This window comes from Pteronotus mesoamericanus, unplaced genomic scaffold (genome assembly GCF_021234165.1).
Source record: "Pteronotus mesoamericanus isolate MK-2021 breed Mesoamerican mustached bat unplaced genomic scaffold, CSHL_Meso_final contig_317, whole genome shotgun sequence".
NCBI classification, from domain to species: Eukaryota; Metazoa; Chordata; class Mammalia; order Chiroptera; family Mormoopidae; genus Pteronotus; species Pteronotus mesoamericanus.
Window position 1 is genome coordinate 1,371,579 of NW_026555133.1, and position 10,102 is coordinate 1,381,680.

A 10,102-nucleotide genomic window follows, 5' to 3' on the forward strand; every position below is an offset into this window, starting at 1 on the left:
GGCAAATCCCAGTGTGGGAATCACAGTATAGACCTCTAAGATTTTGGAATAAAATGGTGCCCTCTTTTGTTTACCACTGTTTTCCATTGGAAAAGCAACTCCCGGGCTTGCTCCTAGGGCTTGGTAGAGGTCCAATAACTAACTACAATTTAAGCGACTAAGCAACCCAAAATCTCCTTCACAATCTGGGTTTTCCTTGAAGATCAAATCCATGGATTAAATATGGGTTGCAATAAATTATGAAGTAAAAATGTTTCATACATACAGGATGAGTCCAGAGGACACAATTGTGTTGGTAGGCAGCTGACATTTCCATTGTACCTGTTTGTGATGCTTTGCTGCAACTTCTTCAGTTCACACCTAGGACCTCATGGAGAGCTCCATACAATCAGTTCACAAAAGGATGAAAACCTTGGTCCTTGTTTGAAGATGGTTTTTCAAGCTGTACTAGCAACTATAAACAAGTGTATGGCTGCTACAGCACAGCCTTATATAGGGGATGCCCTGAAAAGCAACGGTGAATGAAATTCTTCTCCAAAGGCAGATCTCTGGGCAGTGTATTTGGCTGTCTATTTTAGGTGGAAGGAGATACGGCCTGAAGTATGGATCCATACTGATTTATGAGTAGTGTTTTAATGAGTTCACTTGCAGGTCAGTGCCTTGGGAAGAACAACATTGGAAAATTGTTGAATTTGGGTGGGGGGACAGATGTAAGGCTTCAGAACAGCAGAAAAGGTGAAGATATCCGTAACCCCTGTAAATGCCCACCAAAAGACAGCCACAGATGAAGTGGCTCTCGATAACCAGTGAGTCACATGACCTCTTTGGGGATGCCAGTCCACTATACCTGGTGCTTACTCAACTGACTCACGTAAAAAGTTACCATGAGTTACCAGGGATGGAGGCTATATGTTACTATCTCAGCAACATGACTGTTGCTACTGCTGAGCGCCCAACCTGCCCAAAGCAGAGGCCAACACTGAGTCCCTGATATGGTGTCATTTACCCTATGGCAGGCTAGTGATTGTACAGTGGACCCCTCACAACATGAAGGGAACAGCAATAAATCCTCAGAGGAATAAGCACGTTCTCTGAATGTGGATATGACTTCCTTCCCCACAATGCTTCTGTCAGCATCTCCACTCATGGACACATATGTAGCATGCTATTCTTCATGCTATCATCCCCAACTAAGGAATTCAGTTAATAATGAAGGAAGTAGAGCAGTGGACTCATCCCATGGTATATCCAGGTGTCTGGCACTCAATGGATAGCTTGACTAAGTGGTGGGATAGCTCTGCAAAAGCTCAGTTACAGCACCAGCTAGGAGATAATACCTTACAAGGTTGAGGGTGCTGTTCTACAGAATATGGAATATGCCTTAGACGATATATGATGCCATCTCTCTTGGAGGCAATGCAAAGTCTGGGAACCAAGGTTGGGGGTCAGAGTGTGCCCTCTCACTAAAATACCTAATACTCCATTTATGGATTTTTTGCTTCCTATCTTGCAATCTTGGGCTTGGTGAGTTTGGAGAACAGAGTGCCCAAATAAAGAATGTTCCCATGAGGAAGTAGCCATTGTTCCATAAACTTGACATCTACAAATAATTCCTGTTCACTTAGGCTCATTATGCCACTGAATCACAACAGGCAGAGGACAGGGTTCTTATTCTGGTGGAAGAGATTGATCCTAATGACCAAGGGAAAAATGGGAGGTTGATACATTTTGGGGGAAAGAGGCCTATATCTGAAACCCAGGGGAGTTACTGGAGTGGCTTTAGTACTTCTATGACCAGTAATAATGGTCAGTGGTAAATAGTGGCAACCAAGACAAGGCAGGAATTCTAAGGACTTGCATTGTGTGAGAAGGAAAGTTTGGTCAGCCCACCAAGCAAAAGACAACCCTGCTAAACTGAGGTTCTAGCAGAGGATAAAAAGACCATGGAGAAGAAGATGGAGGAAAGAAACTATGTATACCATGTTATGTCTCATGACCAGCTACTGAAAGAGACAGTAAAACTGTAGTTCATGTTAATTAATCCCCATTCCCCCCCTGCTAACCTATATGAAATGTACTTATCAAGACTAATATTATATTAAGTGAAATAAAGAAAAATATACAGGGAACCAACAGTGAAGGGAAGGAAACCAGGACTCAAATCAATGATTTGGAGCAGAAGGAAGAGATAAACATTCACCCAGAACAGAATGAAGAAACAAGAATTCAGAAACATGAGGAGAGGCCTAGGAACCTCCAGGACAACTTTAAATGTTTCAACATCCACATCATGGGGATGCCAGAAGGAGAAGAAGAAGAGCAAGACATTGAAAACTTATTTGAAAAAATAATGGAGAACTTCCCCAGTGTGGCCAAGGAAACAGACGTCCAGGAGATCCAGGAAGCTCAGAGAGTCCCAAAGAAGTTGGACCCAAGGAAGCACACACCAAGGCACATCCTAATTACATTACCCAAGATTAAAGATAAGGAGAGAATCTTAAAAACAGCAAGAGAAAAGGAGGCAGTTACCTACAAAGGAGTTCCCGAAAGACTATCAGCTGATTTCTCCAAAGGAACCTTGCAGGCAAGAAGGGGCGGCCAAGACGTACTCAAAGTCATGAAAGACGAGGACTTACATCCAAGATGACCCAATCCAGCAAAGCTATCATTTAGAATGGAAGGGCAGATACAGTGCTTCCCAGATAAGGTCAAGTTAAAGGAGTTCATCATCACCAAGCCCTTATTATATGAAATGTTAAAGGGACTTACCTAAGAAAAAGAAGATCAAAACTATGAACGGTAAAGTGAGAACAAACTCACAGCTATCCAACTGAACCTAAAAAATCAAAAACAAAAACAAACTCAGCAAACAACTAGAACAGGAACAGAATCAGAGAAATGGAGATCACATGGAGGGTTATCAGCGGGGAGGGGGAGAGGGGAAAAGAGGGGGAAAGTTCCAGCGAATAAGAAGCATAAATGGTAGGTACAAAACGATAGGGGAAGGTTAAGAATAGTATGGGAAATGGAGAAACCAAAGAACTTAGACGTATGACCCATGGACATAAACTAAGGGAGGGGGAATGCTGGTGGAAGAGAGGATGCAGGGCAGAGGGGAATAAAAGGGAGAAAAAATGGGACAACTGTAATAGCGTAATCAATAAAATATATTTAAAAAAAGACAAATATTACATTCAGATTCCAGCTGAAAATGTGACTGATTAATCATCACCGCTTAATGACACATAAACCATGTGTTTATCCCCTGTTGTTGGGGACATGAATTTCTTCAGCCAAGCGAAGAACAAGAACAAATGCTGAGTGGTGAAAATAGAGAGCTGTGCTGATATTCTGTGGGTCTCTGTCCAGAACCATCCTCCGGGCTGTGCTGCCCTGCTGCGCTCCGGGAAGCTGATGGTCTACATCGTGAAAACTCCCTTGCCACGTGACTTCCTTTTGGGGTCCTTCCGATGGAAGGCAGGCACTGGGTGGAGCCCAGAGGGCAGGAAAAGAGAACTGCTGTGGACCGGTTCCCCTGCTCTCCTCCAGCTGGTTCGGCTCTGGTGGAACCGCCCTCCAAAGCTCCCTCCAGGCGGCCTGCTGCCAGGCTGCAGGGCCTCTCGGGCTCCGGTGTCATGGCCCTTCCTCCTCTGCCTTCCTCCCAGGTGCAGTAGCAGCGTTGCTGCTCCCACTCACAGGAGGCGTCAGGCACCTTTGCTGGGTGCTCCCACTCTGTAAATGTCCCTTCATTAAACTCTTCGGTGCTGTGCTGAATTTTTCTGTCTGCCCTCTGTATCTTGCTGGGGCTGACTAAACCTTTTTGAAGAAATTATCAATGTTCACCGAAGAACCCAGGGAGAAAAAAGAATACATCTTCACTGGGAAGTTCACAGGCTGTTCAAATTCAACACGCCCAAAACAAGGCTTCCGTCCCCATCCCACGCACAGAGCCCGCTTCTCTCACCCCCCCCCCCCCCCCCCCCCGTCCTCGTCTCAGTCAGCAGGGACTCCAGCCTTCCGGTTTCTCAAGCCGCAAATCTCAAACTACCCTTGGCTCTGTCATCCTCTCAAACCCCTCGCTCAGTCCATCAGCAAATCCTGGCAGCTCCACCTTAAAAATACGTCCAGAATGTGAGGGCTTTTCCCCGTCCCGTTCTCATTACCCTGGCCAAGCCATCACGGCATGTCTCCTGGAATATTGCACTGGCCCCACCTCGACGCTCTCAGACTTGCCGCCCTTCCTACAAGTCACATACAACCCAGCAGGCAGAACGGTCCTGTTATAGTGTGAGCTCATCATATGATTCCTGTGTCAAAACTTTCCAAAACTTTCCAAAACTTCCTGTTGGACTGAGGTTAAAAGCTAGTCCTTTCCAGCGGCCTTCAAAGTCCAGGCACGGTACACCCCTGGACCCTCCCAGCTCATCTGCGGCTCCTTTCCCCTGCTCAGTCCACTCCGGCCACACCGGCCTCCTTGCCGTTCTCTGAACACGGCAGTCATTTCCCTGCTGAAGAGAGAACAAATGAGACACGATACAGATGCTAAAATGAGTGGAATATATTCTTATTTCTGATATGGAGGGAAGTTTATGCAATATTGTTCATTTTAAAAAGGCAAGGTGCACCCTGGCTAGTGTGACTCAATGGACTGAGTGCCAGCCTGTGAGCCCAGAGGTTACCAGTTCAATTCCTGGTCGGGGCACATGCCTGGATTGTGTGCTGGGTCCCCAGCTAGGGGCATGTGAGAGGCAACCAATCAATGTATCCCTCTCACATGGATGTTCCTCTTCTCTCTCTCTTCCTTCTTTCCTCTAAAAATTAAAAAATAAAATCTTTTTTAAAAAAGAGGCAAGGTGCAACCCTGACCAGTGTGGCTCAGTTGGTTGCTGCGTCATCCCGCAAAGTGGAAGGCTGCCAGTTCAATTCCCAGTCAGGGCACCTTATGGTTCAGTTGTGGTTCAGTGGTTCGGTGCCCAGTCAGGGCGTGTATGAGCGGCAACTGACTGATCTTTCACTCTCACATTGATGTTTCTCTCTCACACTGATGTTTCTCTCCCTTTCCTTTTTCCTTCCTTCCCCTCTCTCTAAAAATAAAATAATTTTGAAAAAGGTGAGACGTGGAAGCAGGGGCTTTAAGGGGACTAAATGGTAATGGGAAAAATACAATAGAGATTAAATTTAAAAATAAAATAAAAAGGCAAGGCACAGATGATCTTATTAATATGTAATATATAAGCCACAACATATTTGCTTTTCTTCTTCACTTCTCAAGACACTTAAGTTCCCTCCTGTTGAAAGGGATGTGTGTATGGACTCAAGGAAGCCCTCTTAGCAGGGCTTGCAGGGGTCTCCGGTGGGAACAGGATCCCTTCGTGAGGACAGCCCAGGCCAGGATGGTGGGCGACGCTGTGCCTGACTCCCGGCTCTCCCCTTTTTGGGAGTTTGAGCACACCACTCGATGAACCCACATCCTCCAAAATGCCTCCCAAGGTTCCTGTGGGAATTAAATGGTTAAGGGACAGCAAGTGCTTGGCTCAATCCCAATTAGAGACCCGACGCTCAGTAATAGTTTGCTCCTATCCTGGGCTTCTCCCCTCCTGGCCCAGCCAGGAGATCCTGTTCTCTGTCACCCTCTCCTCCTTCCCCATGGTCTTGAGCTCCCAGTTGGCTTTTACTTCTGAGTGGAGGAAAGCCCAGAGCTGGGCGCCCTGAGGGCTGGGCCACCTAATGAAGCTGGATCAGAGGTTCAGATTCTAGAAGCCCAGGTTTGCTCTCGGCAAGAGAAGAGGAATGGGTTCCTTTGGACTCGAGTCAAAAGTATCTGAAGCTGTCAACAATTTAGGGGAATTCAGAAGCAGGAAGTGAAAAAGGATGTGGCAGAAGGAAAAACCAAACTTCACCCTTGGCCTCTTTTGGTCCTGTTCCCCGACACAAACAGTAAAAATGAGGAAGCTGGGGAGCTGGAAAGAAGGGGAAAGGAGAAGAAATACACCCTGGAGGAGCGGTGCTAAGTAGGGCTCATCCCCCACTGCCACCTACATAACCCTTTTTCTGTGTTCCACTCCCTTCTGGTTTCACTGTCCACAGCTAGGGCCCGGGAGACCTCAGGGTGCAGGATGCCAGGCCCCTCCTCACACAGGCAGGAGGGACCCAGTCACTTGAGTGGAGTCTCAGTTAACGATCCTGCATGCAGAATTTCCTGACCCTGGGTCCTTGCTGCCCGAGGAATCCAAGAACCATGTTCCCCAACGTTCTGCAGGTAACTGGACTGAGGAGGCAGGGAGGAGGTGAAGGAAAGGAGGAGAGGGAGACTTTGTGTTTGAGGTGGAAATAAATGGGAATGTAGACCACAGAGTGAATTCCTAATTGGAGATGATTGAGACTCTGTCTCTCTACTAACCTGTAGACCGGGTTAGACAGCCCCAAATCAGCGCAGTTGCAGCTCCATCTACTGCTCCAGACTCAGCTCCAGCCTGAACCCAACCCCCAGCCCAAACTTCGTCACAGCCTTAGCTCTGAATTCATCAGTAAATTTAAGCTCAGCCCTAAATGCAACTCCACCCTGGTCCTACCCCCACGCTCAACCCCAAACTCAGTCCCAGGCCCAACATGAGCCCTCTCAGCAATTTTAGCCTGAGACTTAATCTCACTTTTGGCTTCAAACATCAAATCTAATCCTACCCCCATCTTAAGTCTAACTTCAGTCCCAACCCCACGCCAACCTTGGATCTAACTCCAATCCTGATCCCGGCTTCAACCTCAGCTCCAAATCCAGCCCCATCCCTGTTTCTAGTCCCAACATCCAGGCTTAGTCTCCACCAGATCTCATTTCCTACCTCAGAACCTGTTCTAGACCCACCTCCAGCACTCGGCTCCGGCTCCTCCCAGGGGGCCCTAACACCTGCCCTGGCCAGCCCCTCTCTGCCTCCGCCTCATCTCCAACAGCCTCGGAGGCCACTTTGGCCCAAGGATGCCAATGAATTATGAAGACCTGAAGTGCTTAGACAGTGAGAAGGAACAGAGATTTAGGAAAGATAGGAAGACACCCTGGCTGACGTGGATCAGTTGGTTGCAGCGTCATCCGTAACGGAAAGGTTGCCTGTTTGATTCCCGGTCAAGGCACATGCCCAGGTTGAGGCTCAATCCTCCATCGGGGTATGAGAAGGAGGCAGCCGATCAGCATTTCTCACATCGATGTTTCTCTCTCTCTCCCTGCTCCTTTCCCCTGTATCTCAAATGAGAATAAAATAAACCTAAAAAAAAAAAAGCCTTGATGGTGTGGCTCAGTTGGTTGGAGTGTCCTCCCGCGAAGTGAAAGGCTGCCTGCCAGCTGATCCCCGTCAGAACACATGCTCAGGTTGCAGGTTCAGTCCCTGGTTGGGGGCATTTGAGACACAACTGATCGATGTTTCTCTTTCACATCGATGTTCCTCTCCCTCTCTTTCTCCCTCCCTTCCCCTCTCTCTAGAAATAAATTAAGTATTTTTTAAAAAGAAAGAAAAGACAAGCAGAAGATCTCAGAGGCAGGCCCAACCCTAAAAGTTGTCAGGGCGTCCGTTAGTCCCTCTTAAGCCTACCCACCCCCCACACTCATCTCCTCTGGCTCCATCCTGCCCCTTGAGGAACCTGGGGGCACATGTAAGGACATCCCCAGCACACGGTGCACACCCCACTCCCCTTGCAACTGCTTCCCACGCTGCCTTGCGGGGGCTCAGGGTGTGCACACCAGCAGCACCAGCAGCCCAAGAACACAGACCCTGGGAGCTGATGCCCACAGTCCCTTGAAACAGGCTCAGGGTGTTTGAGGCAGGTGATCCAGACTTCCAGGTATCGTGGTCCAGAAGGGCAGCATGGCTCAGGGTGAGCACGCCATGCCCCCTTGGCCCTGCAGATTTCTCTGTCCATAGGAAGGGATGGAGCAGGAGGAGGGCCATTGAGGTTCCCCCTAAAATGTGAAGTCCAGAGGTTCTTTTTTTAAAATATATTTTATTGATTATGCTATTACGGTTGTCCCATTTTTTTTCTCCCCTTTATCCCCCTCCACCCTGCCATCCCCCTTCCCACTAGCATTCCCCCCTCCTTAGTTTATGTCCGTGGGTCATACATATAAGTTCTTTGGCTTCTCCATTTCCCATATTATTCTTAACCTGCCCCTATTTTGTACCTACAAGTTATGCTTCTTATTCTCTGTACCTTTGCTCCCATTCTCCCCCGCCCCCTCCACTCTGATAACCCTTCATGAGATCTCCATTTCTGTGGTTCTGCTCCTGTTCTAGTTGTTTGCTTAGTTTGTTTTTGTTTTTGATTTTTTAGGTTCAGTCAGTGATAGCTGCGAGTTTGTTCTCACTTTACCGTTCATAGTGTTGATCTTCTTTTTCTTAGGTAAGTCCCTTTAACAGTTCATTATAATAAGGGCTTGGTGATGATGAACTCCCTTAACTTGACCTTATCTGGGAAGCACTGTATCTGCCCTTCCATTCTAAATGATAGCTTTGCTGGATTGGGTCATCTTGGATGTAAGTCCTCGTCTTTCATGACTTTGAGTACGTCTTGGCCGCCCCTTCTTGCCTGCAAGGTTCCTTTGGAGAAATCAGCTGATAGTCTTTCGGGAACTCCTTTGTAGGTAACTGCCTCCTATTCTCTTGCTGTTTTTAAGATTCTCTCCTTATCTTTAATCTTGGGTAATGTAATTAGGATGTGCCTTGGTGTGTGCTTCCTTGGGTCCAACTTCTTTGGGACTCTCTGAGCTTCCTGGATCTCCTGGATGTCTGTTTCCTTGGCCACACTGGGGAAGTTCTCCATTATTTTTTCAAATAAGTTTTCAATGTCTTGCTCTTCCTCTTCTCCTTCTGGCATCCCTATGATGTGGATGCTGAAACATTTAAAGTTGTCCTGGAGGTTCCTAGGCCTCTCCTCATGTTTTTGAATTCTTGTTTCTTCATTCTGTTCTGGGTGAATGTTTATCTCTTCCTTCTGCTCCAAATCATTGATTTGAGTCCTGGTTTCCTTCCCTTCACTGTTGGTTCCCTGTATATTTTTCTTTATTTCACTTTGCATAGCCTTCATTTTTTTTCCTGTATTTTGCAACCATACTCAACCATTTCCATGAGCACCCTAATTAACAGTTTTGAACTCTACATCTGATTGGTTGGCTATCTCCCTGTCCTTTAGGGGTTTTTTTTTGGTTTTTTTTTTTGAGTTTTGATCTGTTCTTTCATTTGGGCCATATTTCTTTGTGTCAGCACTCCTGTTATGTTGTAAGGAGCAGAGCCTAGGGTATTCACCAGAGCAGGGCAGGGCAACCTGCTTCACTGGGTTGTGGTGCTGGATGTGGGAGAGGGGTCAGAGAGGGAACAATGTCTCTTGCTCAGCTCTCACTCCACTTTCAGTCATAATGTCCAGAGGTTCTGACTGGCAGTTTCAGGATGGTCTTGCTCTAAAACAGGATATCTTTCCCTATATGCATGAAGGGTTCCTCATGTCGAGTCTTCACTGGAGTGCATCTCTGGTGTCCTGGTTTTGTTCCTTCATGTGACTTTGGCTGTTGTTATTGAAAGTCAAACTTTTGGAATTCAAAAAATCTTCCTCAACACCCTGGCTCTTGCAAATCCAGAATCACCTTCCTCTTCAGAATGTTGTTTCTGTTGAGAGTTTTAAAAATCCATTCAGAAATCCAGTGGGATCTTTTGTCTTTGTGTATGTGCCTACCTGCTCCCAACTCTGGGCAGAGACTGGAGAGCACAGGTGCTGTGCCTGAGCGGTGGCAAGACCATGGTTATACCAAGGTTTGATGCCGGGAACCACATCTACTGCAGATACTGTTATTACATGCTTTCCATGAAATATCATTCTGTACTCTTAAATTTTCTAACTGCATAAAGTATTTTTAATTTAAAAACAAACAAGTAAGTGACATGAAAACTATCTAATTAGCAATTTCACCAATTGCACAAGGTCTGAAAGTTTGGAATAAGTGAGTCAATTTGACACTGTAATTTTCACCCCCTCCCCGCCTCCCACAGCAAAGAAAAAATCAAACAATTCTGGCCCAGTCAGGGTGTCACAGTGTCACAGGCACTGCAAAGGGGGGGCTCCATCAAGT